Below are 19,598 nucleotides of genomic sequence, written 5' to 3' on the forward strand. Positions count from 1 at the left end.
CTATGTTTGTACATAACCTCGTGTGTAAAGGCTTATTTTTCTCTGGATATCATCTTTTGCAGTATATAATCTTCTTTGTCCCATTAAATGCTTTTGACTTTGAATTCTGGTATTCCTGCTTTCTTTGTTTGCATTAACTAGGTTTATCTTTGTCCACATGCTTATTTTCAATCTTTATGTATCACTTTAACTGTGATTCTTGTTAATATATAGTTGGATTTTGTCTAACAGAATACGATAATGTGTTTTGATAGGGAAATTCAGACTTTGACATTTATTGTGATAACTGATATTCTTTCTATTTATTTTAGGAGGAATATTATTATGATATTCCTTTCATTTATTTTAGGTTTAATATTTATCATACCTGATTTTTTTCTTTTTCCCTCTACTTACTTTTCTTCATAAGTGCTTCTCAGTTTTCTCCCCACCTTAAGTGGGACAGGATGGCTACAGTGGGCTGCAGTTGGGTATTTCCTTCTCCCAGGTTGATTGAGATCTGATAAAACCCCAGTTGATTAGGTTCTGGGAAAATCGTTTCCCTTAAGGGCAGGTCTGGGTAAGAAGAACAGATGCTCTGGTATATTCAAAATGGTTCCTTTTCCTCTCCCATTGCTGGAAGCATGAGGGGATTTTTCTCCCATCTTCACTGTGAGAACCTGGTGGAGCTCCAGGAGATAAAACTCACAAAAGTGTGTGTGAGCGGGTGTGCCCTAGGAGTGGGTCCCCCTGGAGTTTTTAATTCTCAGACTTGTCCTCACTGATCCTCCAGCAATTCATCAATTACAACTCAAGTTTCCCTATTCCAGCACTGGTTCCCTAGGAGGTTTCTCCTTTGGGTTTCTGCTCTGCTAAGTTGCTTCTGTATCCACCTGTCTGTCTCTCCTATTTGGGGGGTAGGGGTTTGCCCTGTGACCTTACTCGCCTGACAGATCTGAGAAGAGCTGTTCATTTTTTAGTTTGTAGACAATAGTTTAGTGGTTACCAGAGGGTAAGGGGGGAGGGGCATGGTAGATGAGGGTAAGGGGGATCAAATATATGGTGATGGAAGGACAACTGACTCTGGGTGGTGAACACACAATGGGATTTATAGATGATGTAATACAGAATTGTACACCTGAAATCTATGTAACTTTACTAACAATTGTCACCCCAATAAACTTTAATTTAAAAAAAAATTTTTTTAGTTTTTCAACTTTCTATTTATAGTTAGGGTGGAGTGGTGACTTACATGATGGAAAGGGAACCAGCAGTCCCTCTCCTTATTTTTCTGCTTTGGTCAGTTCTTTCTTCATTGCATTTTTGCCCTGATAATTTGGAAGTGCTAATTATTGTTTTCACTTCTTCCAAGGCTTACCTTCTCACCCCAACAGCTATAACCACACCTGTATTTCTCTATTAATATATAACAATTGAAAGTGTCCTCCCACCAAGCTATTTTCTTTGCCCACTCAATACCACAAAGATGATATTTTTAGGCTGTTATAGCCTCTTCTATCTACATTAACACTCCCTATGGTGGTGTCCTGGAGCTGGTTCATACTGACTCATCTCCTCCCAACTCTGTTCAATTACATCACCTTGATAACTTGAAATTGGCCACAGTGGGAGTAATTACACCATGGAAATTGGCAAACACTACAAAGCAGGAATTTGTTTTTTAGTTTATCACTTTTCCATGAGTCAATTGTTAATTATTTACAAGTACACTATTGCATTTCTGCTTCCACTAAAATTTGTACATTTTGCTGAACTCCTTCAGAATTTTAGTTCAGGGATATTCTATTTCCTTTTAGTATATATTTTGTTTCAAAATGCTGCATCACATAGTAACCATTGCTTTTACTAATCTATTTTATGTTATTGTTATGATTTTCTCTCTGGAACATGTTTTTTTAATCCAAGGAATTTATAAACATCACAAAGATATAACTAGATACGCATTTTTCCCATTAATCCTATCTGAGTCTTGATAACCATTATTAATATAAAAACTTGTCTTTCTCCAGAAAATTTTTCTTCTTTTTTAAAAAATTATTTCTCCATATATTCCTTTTCCTCTTTTCAGAACTCTTAGTATTTGTATTTTAAGTCTCTAACCAAAAAAGTCTCTTGTCTTTTCCTTCATATCCTTGTAATTTTGTTTTTTTGTGTCATTTTTTCTACCAGGTCTTCCAAACCACTATTTCAGTCCTCAATACTAGCCATCTTCTTCAGTTTTTTTTTTCTTTTTTAATTGAGGTTTATATTTAGCTCTAGGAAATTTTGTGTATTCTAACAGCACCTCCTCAAGGAGCTTCAATACTCTGTTGAAGTTCTCTCCCACTTCTTTGTTCAGCTCTATAGCAGTGGGAGCTCCCAGGTCCAGTTCAGCTTTCACTTTCTCCCTTGGGTCTCTGATGCCCCTTAAACAAATTATGATTTGCCTCCTCATGGTTTATTGCCCTGTAGCACCTGTTCAACCAGGACTTTGAGGTTCCCAAGACCATGATATTGGGCATGAAAACTTATGCTTATGTCAATTGATAAGCAATTGAGCTGGAAGTCGCTACACTGAGGCTGGAAAGGGGCCTCTTAGAAATAAGCAGCAGTGTCCTCTCCCTAAGCAACTGGAAGCAACACACCCCATCAAAATATCTCTCCTCCAGGCTCAGGAGCACATGCAGCACCTGCAATCAGGCCTCTGCTTGTGTGACCCCTTGTGCAGCAGGAAATTTGGAGTATTTACTCTACAATCCTCTCCTCTCCTCAATAGCACAGGGAGCAAAGACCTTACCTCTCAGGCTGCTGCATACCCTCCTGGCTCCGCCAGCAGCCTCAATTTGTTCACTGTGTTTTCAGAGGAGGAACTTGGAGGAATGAGCAGGGGAGTGTTCTCAGTCCTCCATGTTCCAGTACATATTTTCAGGGGCAAAGTAATTGACTATGCTATATGCCTCCAGTCTGACCCTATTTCATGGTTATAATAGGCACTGAGCATCATCAGACCAAAGCAACAACAGGCACAGAAACTGGGCATTACCTCAAAAATTCCAAGACACCAACTGCTGCCAGCCAGTGATACCACTGACAGGTGAACCAGGCAGGGGTATCACTCACAGACAGGCCTCAAAAGGACACTGCTATCTAGTGTCCATCTCAACGTCCCAAAGATCACTGTGTAGGAGGAGCACCAGCACCTCTGGACATTGTCTAGACCAGCTGGGCCAGATGGGCAGTATCCTTATTTCCTGACCATCAAAGTCTCACATGCAAGACAGTTGGCATCTATGATGTAGCACTTACTCCAGGTGAAGGCAGAGTCAAAATTAAGGTTCAGTAAAGAGTGCATCCCAGAACCACGTTGTTTGAGGATGTATGAACTTAGTGGATTAGAATAGTAAAAATTGTAGGTATTAACTATTTCCTGGAAGTCAGTTTGCAGGTTGGTGGGGCGTATCTTGCAAAATACTCCACGACAGCCTCCTCTTTTATTAACCTTCAAGTAAGAGAAAGGTAGTCATTAGTCCATTATGTGGATGGTGTTTGTCTCAGTGATGAAATGTCACGGGTCAGCATTGAGGTTAATGTTGTTCCAGGTTAAGTGGCCCACTACAATTCTCGTTCTTGGTGACATCTTTAAACAACAATAAAAACAATTGGCTAACAAGAGTAACTGTGATTGTGAGACTCCAGAGGAGAAAGGGAGTGATATCTACAAGATCTGATGCCCAGGTAGACGAGTATATGATGCTGACCAATATACTGGTCCCTTAGTACACGATGATGAGAAAACAAAAGGAAACCTTAGATCTTTATTCTAAATTTGACACCAAACGTTCAACATCCTGGCGTGCTAGAGGAGCAATTGTGTTATCCCTTAACCACAACTAAAGCACCACCTCAAGTCAAACCCAATATATGAATATGCCTGACAACAGATGAATAGAGACCTCAGTTCATGCTCCATTAGGCTTAATTCACTCCAGAGCTCAACGTTTTTGCCAGGGTCCACAGAGCTCAGGCAGGGAAGAGCCAGAAGCCTCAAATTTTTAACCAACTGGTTCACTGAAAAATAAATTATGTCGGGGCCGGCCCGGTGGCTCAGGTGGTTAGAGCTCCATGCTCCTAACTCCAAAGGCTGCCGGTTGGATTCCCACATGGGCCAGTGGGCTCTCAACCACAAGGTTGCTGGTTCAACTCCTGAGTCCCGCAAGGGATGGTGGGCTCTGTCCCCTGCAACTAAGATTGAACTCGGCACCTTGAGCTGAGCTGCCTCCCGGATGGCTCAGTTGGTTGGAACACGGGCTCTTAACCACAAGGTTGCCAGTTTGATTCCTCGACTCCTGCAAGGGATTGTGGGCAGTGCCCCCTGCAACTAGAATCGGCAACCGGACCTGGAGCTGAGCTGCGCCCTCCACAACTAAGATTGAAAAAAAAGAAACTTGACTTGGAAAAAAAGGCCTGGAAGTACACACTGTTCCCCAATAAAGTCCTGTTCCCCTTCCCCAATAAAATCTTAAAAACAACAACAAAAAAAAACAACACTTGAACATTAAAAAAATATATATATATATATATATATATTATGTCAAATTGAGGATTGTATCCGCCTGAGATGAATTAAGTGGGGAAACTTCATAGTCAAGTTGACCTGCAAGATTGGAACCCTGTAGGAATCACAAGAATGCACTGGCCAAAACCAGATGAAAATAATCTATAATATGGCAGCAGTTGATATCCTGGGAAGACCAGTCTGCCATAACTACGTGTCAGCTGGAACCTCAGTGAACGTTAGGATTTAACCATCCCTCATGGAGGTCCTGCTGGGTTCACAATGAGGATGTCCCTTTGACCCACGAGGAGTTTTGGGTGCAGAGCTGAGCCTTTTCCATTTTCCCTAGTACTTCTTTTTTTAGATTTTTCTGTATACTGGCTTCATTCTGGCTTATGAAGTTCTCCAGTGATTGCTGAGTTCTCCAGTGATTGTATCTGTATGACTGAAAATAATTCTTGCAGGATTTAAGGCATCAATTTGATCCCCTACCCAACGTAGGAAGGCGGATGCATAGAAGGAGAAAAGGTGAGGTTTGGGGGAACATATTAACCACTCAAGTCAAGCCAAGCATGAGTAATCTAAAACCATGAAATTGTGTTTAATTCCAAAAATACTAAGAGAGAAGTTCAGAGGGACATCAGAGACCCCCTCAAAGACCTAGATTATGTCAGAAATAAAGACGAGGTGAGAGGCCAGAAGGAGTCTGTGTGCCTAGAACTCTTTTCCCCTCACTTCCAAGGGCCAGCTTGCAGGGTGGTGGAAAGAACCAAACATCCATCACCATGTAGACAGACTCAAGAGCAAGGTTCTCGTCAGCTTTTACAGTCCATAGATCACTTCAGGATCTAGGTAGCATTCTAGGCTCTGACACTGAATAAAGATATGAAGTATTCTCATCCAAAACATGGGCATGTTAAATCATTTTTCCTGTTATTTATACTCTTTCAAGGAAACATAAGCTTTATTCTGGAAATATCCAGTGCTGATATTTACTATACTTCCAGTAGAAGAGATGAATAACATACCATATTATTGATGCTAGAAGGAGCTGGAGTTTAAATCTTACTGTAATATAACAGATACATCCCCCAACCTCAGCTTGAGACTACAAAGCAAGTTTATATTCCTATGGCCTATGTCTCCCTTTTTTCTCATTTGGTTACTCATTACAGCAGTTAAACTGGGTGTCCTTTTAGATAACAAATCCATTGAGAGAAGAAATGAGATTTTTCTTGTTTTATTTTTTAAAAAAGTTTAATTACTGTTGACATACAATATTATATTAGTTTCAGATGTACAACAAGTGATTAGACATTTATATAACTTATGAAGTGTTCACCCTGACAAATCTAGTACCCATCTGATACCATTATTATTTTATTGACTATATTCCCTATGCTGTACTTTACATCCCCATGACTATTTTGTACCTACCAAATTGTACTTCTTACTCCCTTCACCTTTTTCATCCATCCCTCCCACCCCTTCCCATCTGGCAACCTTCAAAATATTCCCTGTATCTATGAGTTTCTTACTGTTTTGTTTATTTATTTTGTTCTTTACATTCCACATATAAGTAAAATCATATGACATTGGTCTTTCTCTGTCACTTACTCCACTCAGCACAATACTCTCTAGATCCATGTTGTTGCAGATGGCAAGATTTCATTCTTTTTTATGGCTGAGTAATATTACAGTGTACATATGTACCACTTCTTCTTTATCCATTCATCCAGTGATGGACACCTAGATTGCCTCCATATTTTGGCTATTGTAAATAACGTTGCAATGAACATATGGATGCACATGACCCTTTGAAGTAGTATTTTGAATTTCTTTAGATAAATACCCAGAAGTGGCATTACTGGGTCCTTCTTTGTTTCTTGTTATAGGCTTTGTTTTAAAGTCTACTTTTTCTGGTGTAAGTATTGCTACTTCAGCTTTTGTTGGTTTTTTGTTTCCATTTTCATGAACTATCTTTTTCTATCCCTTTATTTCAGTCTGTGTATGTCTTTCAATCTCAAGTGAATCTCTTGTAGGCACCGTAGGTAAGGGTTTTGTTTTCTTACCCTATGTCTTTTTTTTTTTTGAGCATTTAATTCATTTATATTGAAAGTAATTATTGAATGATATGTAGTTATCGCCATTTTATTATTCATGCTTTTGAACTTTTTTTTTCTTATTTTTAGATAAGTCTCTTTAACATTTCTTGTAATACTGGTTTGGTGGTGATGAACTCCTGTAGCTTTACCTTATCTGGGAAGCTCTTTATCTGTCCTTTGATTCTAAATGATAGTTTTGCTGGGTAGGGTAATGAGAGAAGGAATTAGATTTGTCTTAATCACCATTATCCTCAGACCTGGGACATAAATAACAGTTGCCTGACTGAATAATCTACTTGCTAAAGATATGTAAAATCATTTTATTTCTAGCCATACCAAAAAAAAAAAAATGGCACCTGTTAACACTCATCAGCAGCTGACAGGAATTCCCCTAACTGAATATATTACTCTAAAGTTCATCAACAACAACAGAAATTGATGAAGTCCCTGCATTTTAGTTTACTGAGATCTTGTTGCCAGTTGTTTCTAGGGATGTCATTCTGACAACTCAGAATGCCAGTACTTTGAGTTAAGTTGGTCCATTTCTTAAAGCTCATGGAAACTCAATATTGTTCCACCACATGATCATCTCTCAGTAATGGCTTTCTAGCCATATACTGCAATTCAGATATTTGTTGGTGAGTCCAATATTTGCATTTTTTCCCCATCCTGCTTTGACCTTAATAGTTGACTCTATGTGAAGACTGGTCTTTTGTCAGATTATCTACCTCAGTCTCACTAGTTATTAGGTGAATCTACTTCTTTATTGGTATTCTAATTTTACTATTAGAGGAAAGTTCTGTATTTTCCAAAAGTAAAAATTGAACTCTATAATTATATAATGGTTAAGAGATGGAACAGCAGTCAGACAACCCCAGGTATCAATCCTAGGACCTCACTACCTGTTATATTTTTCAAGTTACTTAAGCTCTCTATTCTTGTTTCAACTTCTATACAATGGGGGACAATAATAGTACCTACTTCATAGGGTTGTAATGAAGTTTAAATAAGTTGCTCCACATAAGAGAGTGCCTGGCACAAGTGCTCAATAATGTTAAAAATTACCTGACAAAGATTTTATTACCCTGAATATTTGTTCAAACTATCCATCTCACTGGGGATTCTGGACTCTCAGATACCTAAATGATAATTCTGGCTTTATATAAAAATAATAATATCATTGGTGTCTAGGGATCAGCACAGATAACATTGGAATAATGGGTAAGAATTGAGGTATTGAGCTCATCCTACACACTAGACCCATAACTAACTCCGTGCAACTACATCTAGACCTCCCAATATGTTGCCGGTCTGAAGTTTGAGGCCACAAATTGAGTGCAGCAGTACCTAGAGGTAAGGGAACAGGACCCATATGTACTCTTATTCAAACTTCCAAATGTGACAAATGGTGAAAGTTCTGGGAAACTTTTATTTAGCACTATCATTCTACCAACATCGAGGTATTCATGTGGATCGCCCACATTTTGAGGGAATGGAGACAATATAGTCCTTGATGACAGCCTGTACAGGACTGGACCTGTTGAAATGACCTTATTTGCTGTGGTTTAGACGTGTTTGGCCAAATAGCATGCTGTTTGGGAAAAATAGAATGTTGAAAGGGAGAAAGTTGGGACTAGCAAGACTGGACTTACACGGAGTCACTAATGGGAATAGCCAGTATCTGTTCCAAAGTTAGGCTTGATTGAAGCTGGGAGCAATTTCCAAGGCAGAGAGGTGGGCAAGCCGTGGCCTGAATCCCTCTGCAACAAGGCCCCCACGTCAGGGCCTTTTGAACATCACTTGCTTTGGTCAAGATGATGCATCCTCAGAATAGGACTCAATCTTTCCCTAAAGGGTTTAAGAAAAAGAATTCACACAGCCAGAGCCAGGCAAGATATCAGGCTCCAGACAAGCAGACTCAAAATAAGGTCAACTATTGGTCCCAACCAGAAACTGTAAAGCTAATCAGGACACCACGACAGAACCATGTCACAAGTTGGTAAACCCAGCAGAGATCCATGGAAAACTAGACTTGGGAAACACAAGTGTTCAGGGTTTATCCCACACAATACACGTGTAATGGACTTTATGCCCCTTGATCTGGACTATTGGAACTACAAATCAGAAGTCAGGAACAAGATTATAACAATACGTTATTAGCAGTATGTAACATTGTGTGGTAGGTAGAATATTGCATCCCCTGCAAAGATGTCTGCACCCTAATCCCTGGAAACTGTGAATATGTTACATTACATGGCAAGGGAGAATTAAGTTTGCAGATGCAACTAAATTTGCTAATCAGCTGACCTTGTGATGGGGAGATTATCCTGGATTATCTGGGTTGGCCCAGTCTAATCACATGAATCCTTAAAAGTGGAAGGAAAAGAGGTAAAAGAGAGGGACAGAGATATAGTGTGTGAAAAGTACCATGCGGGCTTTGAAGATGAAAGGGGCCATGAGCCAAGGAATGCAGGCAGCCTCTAGAAGCTGGAGAGGGCAAGGAAATGGAATGACTCCCAGAGCCTCCAGAAAGGAATGTAGCTCTACCAAGGGGCCCCATATCTGAATTCTGATCTATAAGAAGAATAAGATAATAAATTTGTGTTACTTTAAGCCACTAAGTTTGTAGTGATTCATTACAACAGAAAATGAGTACATATTATGAATGAGAACATGTTTAATCTCGATTGTGTTTGACTTTTTAGAATCAATAAAACCACCGTTTGTCCCAAATGATATTTCTTTTATATAAAAAATTCAACTTCTCTTTGAAGACTACAAACAATACCCTGAAGAGGGGAATCCGGCAGTGTTGTAAGGTGGAGAATGTGTGTTTATCTTCTTTTATTTCCTAGAGCTGGGCTCAAGTAAAGGTAGGGGACCAGGACCAATGCCAGACTATGGCTGCTCTAGACTTTTCTTAATTTCCATTCAGAAATCTTAAGTTATCATGGTCACATATTGGTCTCCAACAAGAATTAATATCTTCTGCTCTGGGCAAACAGGTAATTGGTATTCTGGATTCAGACAGTTGAAAAGAAAAAAAAATGAAAGAAGAACAAAGAAATTCTTTAGCAAAATATATTTGAACAAGTGTACCATCTTATCACTGTATTAAATGTTTCTAACTAGTAAAGTTTATCAGTAGTTTATATGAACATCATCCCAGAATTTAAAATGCTTTAGGTCATCACAGTACTATAATTCCATCGGCATACCCCAGCCTCAGTTATGAGAGTGGCAGATGGATTACAACGGATTTTTTTTAATGCTAAGAAGGAACCTTGGGCCATGCTTAGAGGGTAAAAGTATAGAACCTCGAGGGGAGGGAAGATCCCCAAGGGCAAAGTACAAAACTTAAACCTCCCTGTTCAGTTTCTAGAACTTTCCCTCAGCTACTCTAGTGCCCATGTTCAAAACAAAACCACTTTCAGAGCATTTCACTGGCAGGTTAAGACTGAGTTAAATTTCATTTTAATCAAGGGAAGGCATTGTTCTTCAGGCATTTTTCTTCAAATGTCATATTGGTCAAAGTTTTATCTGTAGTTTAGGCTACTGCTTTTAGAATTTGAAGTTGAAAGATGTGTGAAAATCTTTTGACAGAACATTTAACACACTGCCTTCTTTTACCCTCTCCTGACCTGGTTTTTGTCTGTACATTTTTTTTTATTATTATTGATACCTACTGACAGTTCCGGTTCGGTTTCTCTGGGAATAATTTCTCGTTCCAAAGCAGCAGCATTCTCAATAAATATATAAATTACTGAAAGAACTAACCATAGATTGATATGGCCTAACGTTTCTCAAATTATTTTCCAAAGTCTGAATAAATTGTTTTGAAGGAGTAGCAAAGAGAAGGGAAGTCTAAAAAAAAAAAAAAAAAAAAAAAATGTTAACGGAAATCTGATGGGGAAGGGGAGCAACAAATTAAAGAAAAACAAAAACAATTTTCTACATTGGTCTTTTTCTTTAGCATTTTTTTGTTTGTTTGTTTTAAGTGTAATAAATCAGTCCCCTAGAGTCCACATACCCTTGATCTGAAGTATCCCAAGGACGAGGGATCAGAGGGAGGAAATGACACTAAAGAAGAGCAGACTAGGCATAAGGAACAGTCAGCTCGAAGATTTTGTTATCCAGAGCCCCATGGTTCTGTGCTGCTCTTTTCAATGTGGTGAAAAACTAATTCAGTGCTTAGTCCACATCACGGCTGTCCTGAATGATATGCTAAGCCCTCTCTGCAAAGAGACTGACAGCACTCCATAGCTTATGCAAGTTTTCTTAAACGATGTAAGCACCAGGAGAGGGGCAGAGAGAGAGATGGACAGATGGATGGATGGATGGATGGATGGATGGATGGATGGATGGACGGATAGATGATAGATAGATAGATAGATAGATAGATAGATAGATAGATAGATAGATAGATAGATAGATAATCAGCTAAACTGTGGAAAAGTATAACCTGGGAGCCTATTAAACATTTGTAAATATGTGCATCTGATGCCCTGCTGAAAGTAGGATCCTTCATTAGGAAGGACAGTTGGAAAATCACTCATCTTTCTAGAACTTGGTTCCACTCCAACATTTTTAGTGTACAATATTTATTTTTTCCACATGTTATGTTTGAGCAATTAATTTTTGCCATTTGAAGTTTCTAAGCATTAAAATGTTACTTCAAGAAAATAAAATTAAAAGTGAGCAAGTTGTGTAAAAGAAAACCTCACTGCTATAAAGCTGCATTGGTGCCATATTCTGTTTTGGGAAAGAGTCTAGAAATGGGCACTCTGTTTCCAGGGCATCTAGCAGGCTTGGGAGAGCTCATCCTCACTGAGAGGAATTCAGCTGCTCCTGAGGTCACCCCTTCCACTGAGAAACGAAATTCTGGTAGCCAGATTGGTATCAGATTCCTGACCTTGTCTAACTCCAGCCAACGGCAACTTTCCCTGAGTCTGGTGGTGAGTCAGAGTGGATAGCGAGTGCTGAGCAGGAAGACATTGAGTTAGCTCATGAATTATTTCTATGAGCACAATTATTTCCCATAATATGTATATGTATGAAGCATCAAGTAAATACAAATTTATTTCTAAATATGAATAATATAAGATAAATAGTAGGTAACCAGTTAATAATCTAGACTGAGGCTCCCTGTTTTACAAATAAAGTAGCCATAGCACAAAGAGCTCCTTGGAAAAGTGCTGGCAGGATAACCATTGGTCTATGTTCTCTGCTTTGGGTGTTATGACTAAAGCAGATTTTGCTGGGGGGATGGTGATAGAGGTACTACCGCACAGGGTCCTGTTAAAATGGCCATGGAGAAAGATGACTGTTTCTTCTGTTAAGATCCTGTGTATGAAATGCAGTATAAATCTTTAGCATGTGAAATTGTTGCCTGAGTCAATGGCTCACTACAAATTCCCCATATGTTTGTGACCTGCCAGCACTTTAGGTTTTGTATTTATTGAAGTGTTCATTAAAATATTGTTTCTTTTGAAATTCAAAGAAGTTACTTAAAAGAAATAAATCTTTACAAAAATAGAACCTAATCGATTCATGAGACATGAATTTTTACTTGAAGCAGAAATTATTCTATATACAAGTAACCATATATAAATTAATAAGGTACATATATATTCAGCCATATATATATATGTAATATATATATATGTAATATATATATCATCTTACAAGGAATATATGCCTTTTAAGAATATATAGTGTTATAAAATGTTTGGCCAACGTAAAATATCAAATCAAAAGATAAGGATGATTTTCTTGTGAAATGTGTACAAAACGAAATATACATATATTTATGCAATAAAACCTAGTTAATTCCCATCCCACATAGTTAGAATTTATAATTACTCTAATGTTCTTGGCACTACATATAAGATGAATTCTGATTAGGTGAAAAACTAGTGTAAAAAGTAATATTTATACACATAAATGCTAACAGTTTCTAAGCATTATTTTAGAAGTAGCTCTTGTACTCAAAGAATAAATGTCTAATTATAAACAACATGCTAAGCACTGCAAAGATTCTGTAAGTGTTCTTAGTACTAAAACCAATATTCTAAAGTAATTTCACATGCATCATTGTTGTTAGCAAAGAATAATAACACAGGTAGTGTTAAAAGTGCAGATTCCAACGATAGACTCCCTGAATTCAAATCCTGGTTCTACCGTTTGGGGGCGTTGTATGCCCTTGAGCATGCTATTTGAAATGTCTCTGCCTCAGCTTCCTCATCTCTGAAAAACGAAATAAAGTTGAGGTGGCAGAGAAGCAGTGAATGACAACCCTCAGTTCCCCCTCTGCAATGGCTGAGTGGTTATGTCCCCCCAAGATTCTTAGGTTGAAATACTAATCTCAGTGTGACGGTTATTAGGAGATAATTAGGTAATGAATATGGAGCCCTCACGAGTGGGATTATGGTGTTTCCCCGAAAATAAGACCTAACCGGAAAATAAGCCCCAGCATGATTTTTCAGGAGGACATCCCCTGAACATAAGGCCTAATGCGTCTTTTGGAGCAAACCTTAATATAAGACCCGGTTTTATTTTGGGGAAACACAGCAAACCTTCAACCATGTGAGGATACGAGGAAAAGTCAGCCATCTGCAACCCAGAAGAGTGTGCTCGCCAGAACCAGACTATGCTGGTACTCTGATCTCAAACTTCCGGCCTCTAGAACTGTCAAACCCTCCCAAGCTCTGAACCACATGAAAGAGAGAAGAGCTAGCAGACAGAGACCAAAATATCCCCTGTATTATGAGAAAGGTTGAAAAGCATGGCTCTGTGTCTTTTAGCCAAAGGCATACTTCGCTTGCTACTCCTAGACAGCACTGGAAAGACCTTCTCTGTGTAAAATCCACAGCACGCAGAGGGGAGCATACACTTCATGGAAGCAAATAGCTCCTACGGTAAGGAAAGGAAGGGACGGGCTGGCGTGCCCAGTTCCTCTCCTCCAGATATTTCTCGAGGGACTTGCTCCATGTCCATGGAGAGATATAAGGCATTGGGTTGAGTTTATTTCAGGGCAAAAATCCTTCTTTGTGGACACTAGAGGAGCCAGAAAGAAGTGTTCTCATGTTTTTCTTAGCTTTGAGAATTAGATGATGCATGTACAGTGTGTCCCATTCATGGTGAGTGTTCAGTAAATATTAGCTGCTATTATGGTGTATATTATTAACTGCCATTATCAAGATTTCAAGGAATTTAATTGAAGCCAAGATATACATCAAATGCCAGCTAGCGGCAGGCTAGAGATCAGACCTGCATTGTATTTTTAAGGTCTAAATTCTGATTTGTATTATATTTGGCTAGTAACACTCAAAATTAGAGCAAATGAGCAAGTTATGTTGTACAACAAAAAGGTTTTTCCTCGTTTCTGGTATCACATTCTATAAAAGAGTTCTCTGTGTAGTGGGGGTTTCAGAGCTGACTCCGCACAAGGTAGGATACCTGTTCTCAGGGGCTAGGGCGTAGTGGCTCGGCAGAGTAGCAAAGCTTATCACACACACTGTCTTTTATTTATTTGTTTGTTTGTTTACTTTTCAATTAGAGTTGACACTAAATATTATTTTATATTAGTGTCAGGTGTACAGCTTCACACACAACTTTCTAACTCTTCTCTTTTGAAAGCCCAATGTTTATTTACACTTTCTCTTCCACCCCTGTTTCCCCCACTTCTAAGGGATGCTTTTGTGTTACAATCCCAAGTTAATGTCTGTGGGGACAGAGCCCCAGAAAGCAGTTTCCAGGCTCTCGGCCTCACGTGGAGGGATGCCAGCTCAGGTAATAAATGGCCATCAACTGTGATTGGATGGTCATCAGCTGTGGCTAGTTGGCCGTCAGCTGTAACCAGTGAGCCATTGGCCACTAATATAACTGCTGTGGCTACGCTAGCAGAAAAATGGGGGCTAGCAAAAGGATGGTGGCTGAGCTGGCAAGCACAGATTGCAGTTAGGACGGCGGGTTGCGGACAGTGTGGATCCAGCCTCCAGTGAGACTATAGTGCTGCCAGCGAGAATATAGTAAGATGACTCCCCCATCTATGGCTCCGTGGGTGTTCCTTTTTGGCCTTACCATGTCCTGCGTTCTTATGTGGGGAGCGGGAGCTGAGACCCCACCAGACACCCTGCATGACAATGCCCATAAAATTATACTGGGTGTAAAACCAGAAGACAATTTGTTTTCTCCACCAGACTCTGAACCACAGTATTTCATGTCCTGGCTTGTCTAGTGCCTCAGTTTTCCAGAAGTAAACTGAGGTATAAATACAGTACCTTTTCCAGATGTATAAACATCATAGCTCAAGTTTGCCAGCCATGTCCTAATGAAGAAGCTGCAGGAATGAGCTTTGTCTCTCCTTTAGCAGGTGCTGAGAATCACAATCCTCGCGTGAACGTTCCCCCTCCATAGCCTGGCGGCTCTGCTGGCATCAGTTTCTTCAATTATTGTATGCCTGAATAATTGATAGAGTTAAGTGAATGCACATTCAGTTTTTTTCACCAATTTCCCCTTGAGTGCTTCAGCAACCTGAGGCAATTTATCATGCTTTTTGTGCAACAGTGCATAGACTTTTTAAAGAGTGAGTTTAGACTTTCTCTCCCTGTCCAAAAAATAAGTAGTTCTCAGGTTCACAACGTTAACCGTCCTGATTAGGACAGCTGGACCAGCAATATCAGCAGGCCCAAGTGACCCAAACCATAGACCCCCTACTGCTTTTCCCATCTTGCTTCATTTTCCTTTGGAGAAAGACCCAATTCAAAACATTTGTGGGTTTTTCTAAGGATGTTTCCCGCACAGAGGTTACATTCAGCTCTTTGGCAAGAAAAATGCCAGAGTAATTAGTGGTGCTGGGGAACCACTAGCTGTTTGTGTACAATTTCAGAAGAAGCCGTTGTGGGCTTCAGCCTCTGCACAGAGGTTCCTTTCAGAACGTAAATGCTTCCTAACCATTTGGAATACTCTTAAAATTAAAGTCAACAGTCATGCCCTCACAAAGACACTTTTATTATATCTTTTAGATTAGAAAAAATCATGACATCATACAGTAAGGACATGGGTTTCTTTTCTTCATTCTTCTCTGCCCACCTCCAGCTTGTGAGCTTTCATTTCTCTTCAGCATTCAAGAGTGTTCTCTGATAAACTTGCAGAAAACCTGCTGCTGAAATGAAGGAATGTAGAACTGTGAGTCGGTTAGTCATTTTTAGGTGACATTCTAATAAGAAGCCCACTTTTGGATAATAGCTCAATTGGAACTAATTCTCCAGTATTCCTCGTGGTCAGGAAATAGCATGTCCAAATTAATCAAATGTTCTGGTGCTTCGTATACGCTAATGTGTCGTGTAGTGATGGTGCTAGTCTTACAGGATGAACAATTTGTAAAGAATTAGAAATAATTAATTATAAAGCCAAGAGGAATAGCATTTAATCTTTCATTGACTGAGACATTAGCCTAGGATCTTTCAGGTACTTCTTAGTCAGGATTAGAAACAGCTGTTAGTTTTCAGTGGCTATACAAATCGTGCAGGTTAATAAGGTTCTGGTTAATAGAATGCCAGAAAACAGAATTTATTATAGCACTCAAGCATTAATGCAGAATGTAATAATAATACCTTTCCAAAGAAACCAACAGAGCCTAAATTATTTTAATGGCTTAAATTAATCTTAAATACACTTTAACTTTTGGGGACCTCCACCTTTCAAATATAGAACAGCCAAGTAGAGGAAGTCTGGTTAGGGAGGAAAGGAAATGTATACTTTGATAATACATTGTGAGAAAATAAAATTTGTTATGTAATGACTATCTAGAAACACAACTTTCAAAAGGATAGGATCTAAAAATTGAATTTTAATCACAGATTTCACTTACAAAGTTTTAAAAGCTTTTAAATGCAATTATTTTTTTTAGTATCCTACTATACAACCATTCAGATTTTCCAAACAGATAAATTAGAAAAGGATTATATCTCATTTTAAGAAAAGGCAAACAAGAAGGGAGTAGAGAATCCAGTGTCTTCTGGACTGAAGGATGGAGTACACTTGTTAGGGGGACCTAACATTTTCCCCCAGGAGGCCAATCCCTGACCTTGTTAGCCTAGTTTTTATAATTTTGAGATTTTGCTGAATAGCCAACTCCCTTAGACTATTGAAAATAAGAATTGCATTTTAAAAATTATATTTTTAACATTCAGCAAAATACCCATTGCATAAAATGAAGCACAATTGCTTATTCTATCATGTTTTCCCAGATTCTTCACTTAAAATTTGATTAAGGAAATCATAGACTTTGAAGATAAGGAACAGGGGCTACCGTTCATATTCTCCTGTGGTTTTAGTTTCAGAGTGTTAGTTCTGCCTCTGCTCTTTTTATCCCAATTTGTAACTCAGAGTTTCCAGAAATGGAAATTTTTTTCAGATAGTCTACCGTCAATGCAGAAGACCTTGAGAAAAGATGTCTTTGTTGTCACCATTCCACAAACATCCTGTTCCAATGAAGTTGTCCAGTGATGTCCAATAATCTTCCTGAACTTGTCACTTGGTGATTTCTATTAAATTTAGCTAAAACTGTAAGTTATTCTCCAAGTAATTCCCATTCATAAAGAAAAGTATTTGATTTTTTTCTTTACAAAAAGTAATTTTCTCATAGATAAAAATTACTTAATATGTAGAAAAGCATTTAGAATATATTTTTTTAAATCCCAAGTAACATGGCATCCTTAGAGGTGATTTTTTTGAATTGTGGTTTGGATTCAAAGATCTTCTGTGTCTTCCCAAATAAAATGAATTTTTGCTCATGGAAGCCACATGTTTTTAAAATACACGGATTGTTATTGGTAGACCATGCCTTGGAGAGCATGTTGGTACTAAATGCTGGGAGATACAAAGGGACCAGGAATTTAAAAATATTTTCAAATCATTAGCTTCACTTTTTTCTAATTATTCTACCAAGTATTTATAACCTGTTGTCTAATCATAACAGAATTGTTGCTGTTATATGTCACCAAAATATAAATCCATCTTTAACTAGACCTGTGTAGCTTTTGTGACCTTGAGCAGTTGTGATGACTTCTATAAATTATATTTTAAAGTATAGTGTCTTGCTAGTACAATTCATCTATTCATTCATTTACTCTCTCATTCAAAAATATTTTAGTGCCTACTGTGTATAAGGCACTGTTTTAGGTGCGATGAATATGATGACTGACCCAAGATTCTTTCCTCAAAAAGCTTATAGTCTGTTAACTGAGATAATACTTGAAAATAAATAACAAATGTAAAAAGTAACAGGGACTCTAAGATATGTATAGTCAACAGCTATGGGAGTTCAGAGAAGGGCAATTGTGATATTGTGATTTATAATAAGAAATATACAAACAAAAACTCATAGGCACAACAGAATGGCGGTTACAAGAGGAAAAGGCAGTGTGTGTGGCAGGGGGAGGCAGAAGAGGGTAAAGGGGATCAAATATATAGTGATAGAAAGAAACTTGACTTTGGGTGGTGAACACACAATGCAATATACAGATGATGTATTATAGAATTGTACACTTGAAACCTACATAATTTTATTAACCAATGTCACCCCAATAAATTTTTTAAAAATTTTAAATAAAAAGAATTTTTTAAAAAGAAATATATATTTGGTCTTGTCCACTGTTCCTAGCACAGAGCTTCTAAAACCCTTGAAATTTCCTCAATGTGAGGGCAATAAAGGTGTCTCTTGTGTTAATGAGGTGACTTTGGTACAGCTGAGGACTTAACCTGTCAAATCTGGTGCTATCTCCAGTAGGTAGTGTCAGAATTGAGTTGAATTGTAGGACATCCAGTTGGTGTCTAAATATTGTTTGTTGGTATGGGAGGAAAACCCCACACACACATCGGAGTTGGTACCAAAACCAATTTAGCCACATTCTAGATTAAGAAGCATTTGAGATAGCTTGCTTTGTGGAGGATGTTTGTTATGAATGTTAAAAGACATTTAAGAGTAGAACATTTAAGGACAACAGTGAAAAATACTCCAATCAGAAGAGAAAATAAAGAGATCCAAAAACTTTGTGTGTGGATAGGGAGTCATGTTTAGTTCAACCTAAGTGAAGTGACGAGTATAAAGGGGAGGGGACTGGAAAAATTAGCAAGGGCTAGATCATGGAGTCTTTGAATACCCAAGATATCTATCTGAGTGTTCTTCAGTGCCAGCGGGGAGCCAGCCAAGGTTTTGCGCATGGTGGTCTAAGTGGTAATGTATCATCTGGATTAGAGTTAAGGCGAACAGGAGGCTGAGGAAAATCAGGGTTCCCTTTGAGAGATAATGAAGGCTTCAAGTAGGGAAGTGTCAATGACACCTACCTATGCATAGGTATTGCACAGTTAGATGAGAGAATGATGGCAACATTTGGGATGTGGGACAAAAGAAAGAGCAGAATAAGTATGACCCAAAATTTTAAACTATCACGCTATAAAATAACAAGGAACCCTAAAGCAGAATTCTCCCAGACAATATTCCTATTTGTCACCTCTCTTGGTCTCTGTTTCCTCTGGACCTGCTTTGTAGAGCTATGCTGCTCCTGTTAGAAAATAAGAAAGTAAGTGTTGACTTCTAGCTTGTTTCACAAGTAGCAGTGAAGCAGAGTTACATGACATCCCTTCTTGCCAACATCAGGAATTGTTCGGCTTAGTCAATCACAGAGCTCTAAATTGGTTGTGCCACCACAGTCTCCCTAAGTTACATGCCTTGGAAATAATAATCTGCCTTAATGTATACACAGCGCCTGCCTCTCTTGTAACCTCAACATGATCACTTTCTCCATCCTGGTCCTTGATCTCCTTGTAGCTCCTTAAACACACCAAGCCTCTTTACAACCTTGGGGCCTTAGTTCATGCTGTTCCCTGGAACATCTTCCCCATGAATTTGACATTTCCAGTGTCTAGTCCTTTAGGCCTTAGTATAAATCCTT

General features: G+C 38.6%; 1 protein-coding gene across 4 annotated transcripts in view; it reads left to right on the plus strand.

Annotated features, from left to right (window-relative positions):
- LHFPL3 (LHFPL tetraspan subfamily member 3) overlaps window positions 1-19,598 on the plus strand; it is a 506,975-nt gene that overhangs the window by 328,149 nt on the left and 159,228 nt on the right. The gene's annotated exons all lie outside the window — the stretch shown is intronic.

Source organism: Rhinolophus ferrumequinum, chromosome 20 (genome assembly GCF_004115265.2).
Source record: "Rhinolophus ferrumequinum isolate MPI-CBG mRhiFer1 chromosome 20, mRhiFer1_v1.p, whole genome shotgun sequence".
Classification (NCBI taxonomy): domain Eukaryota; kingdom Metazoa; phylum Chordata; class Mammalia; order Chiroptera; family Rhinolophidae; genus Rhinolophus; species Rhinolophus ferrumequinum.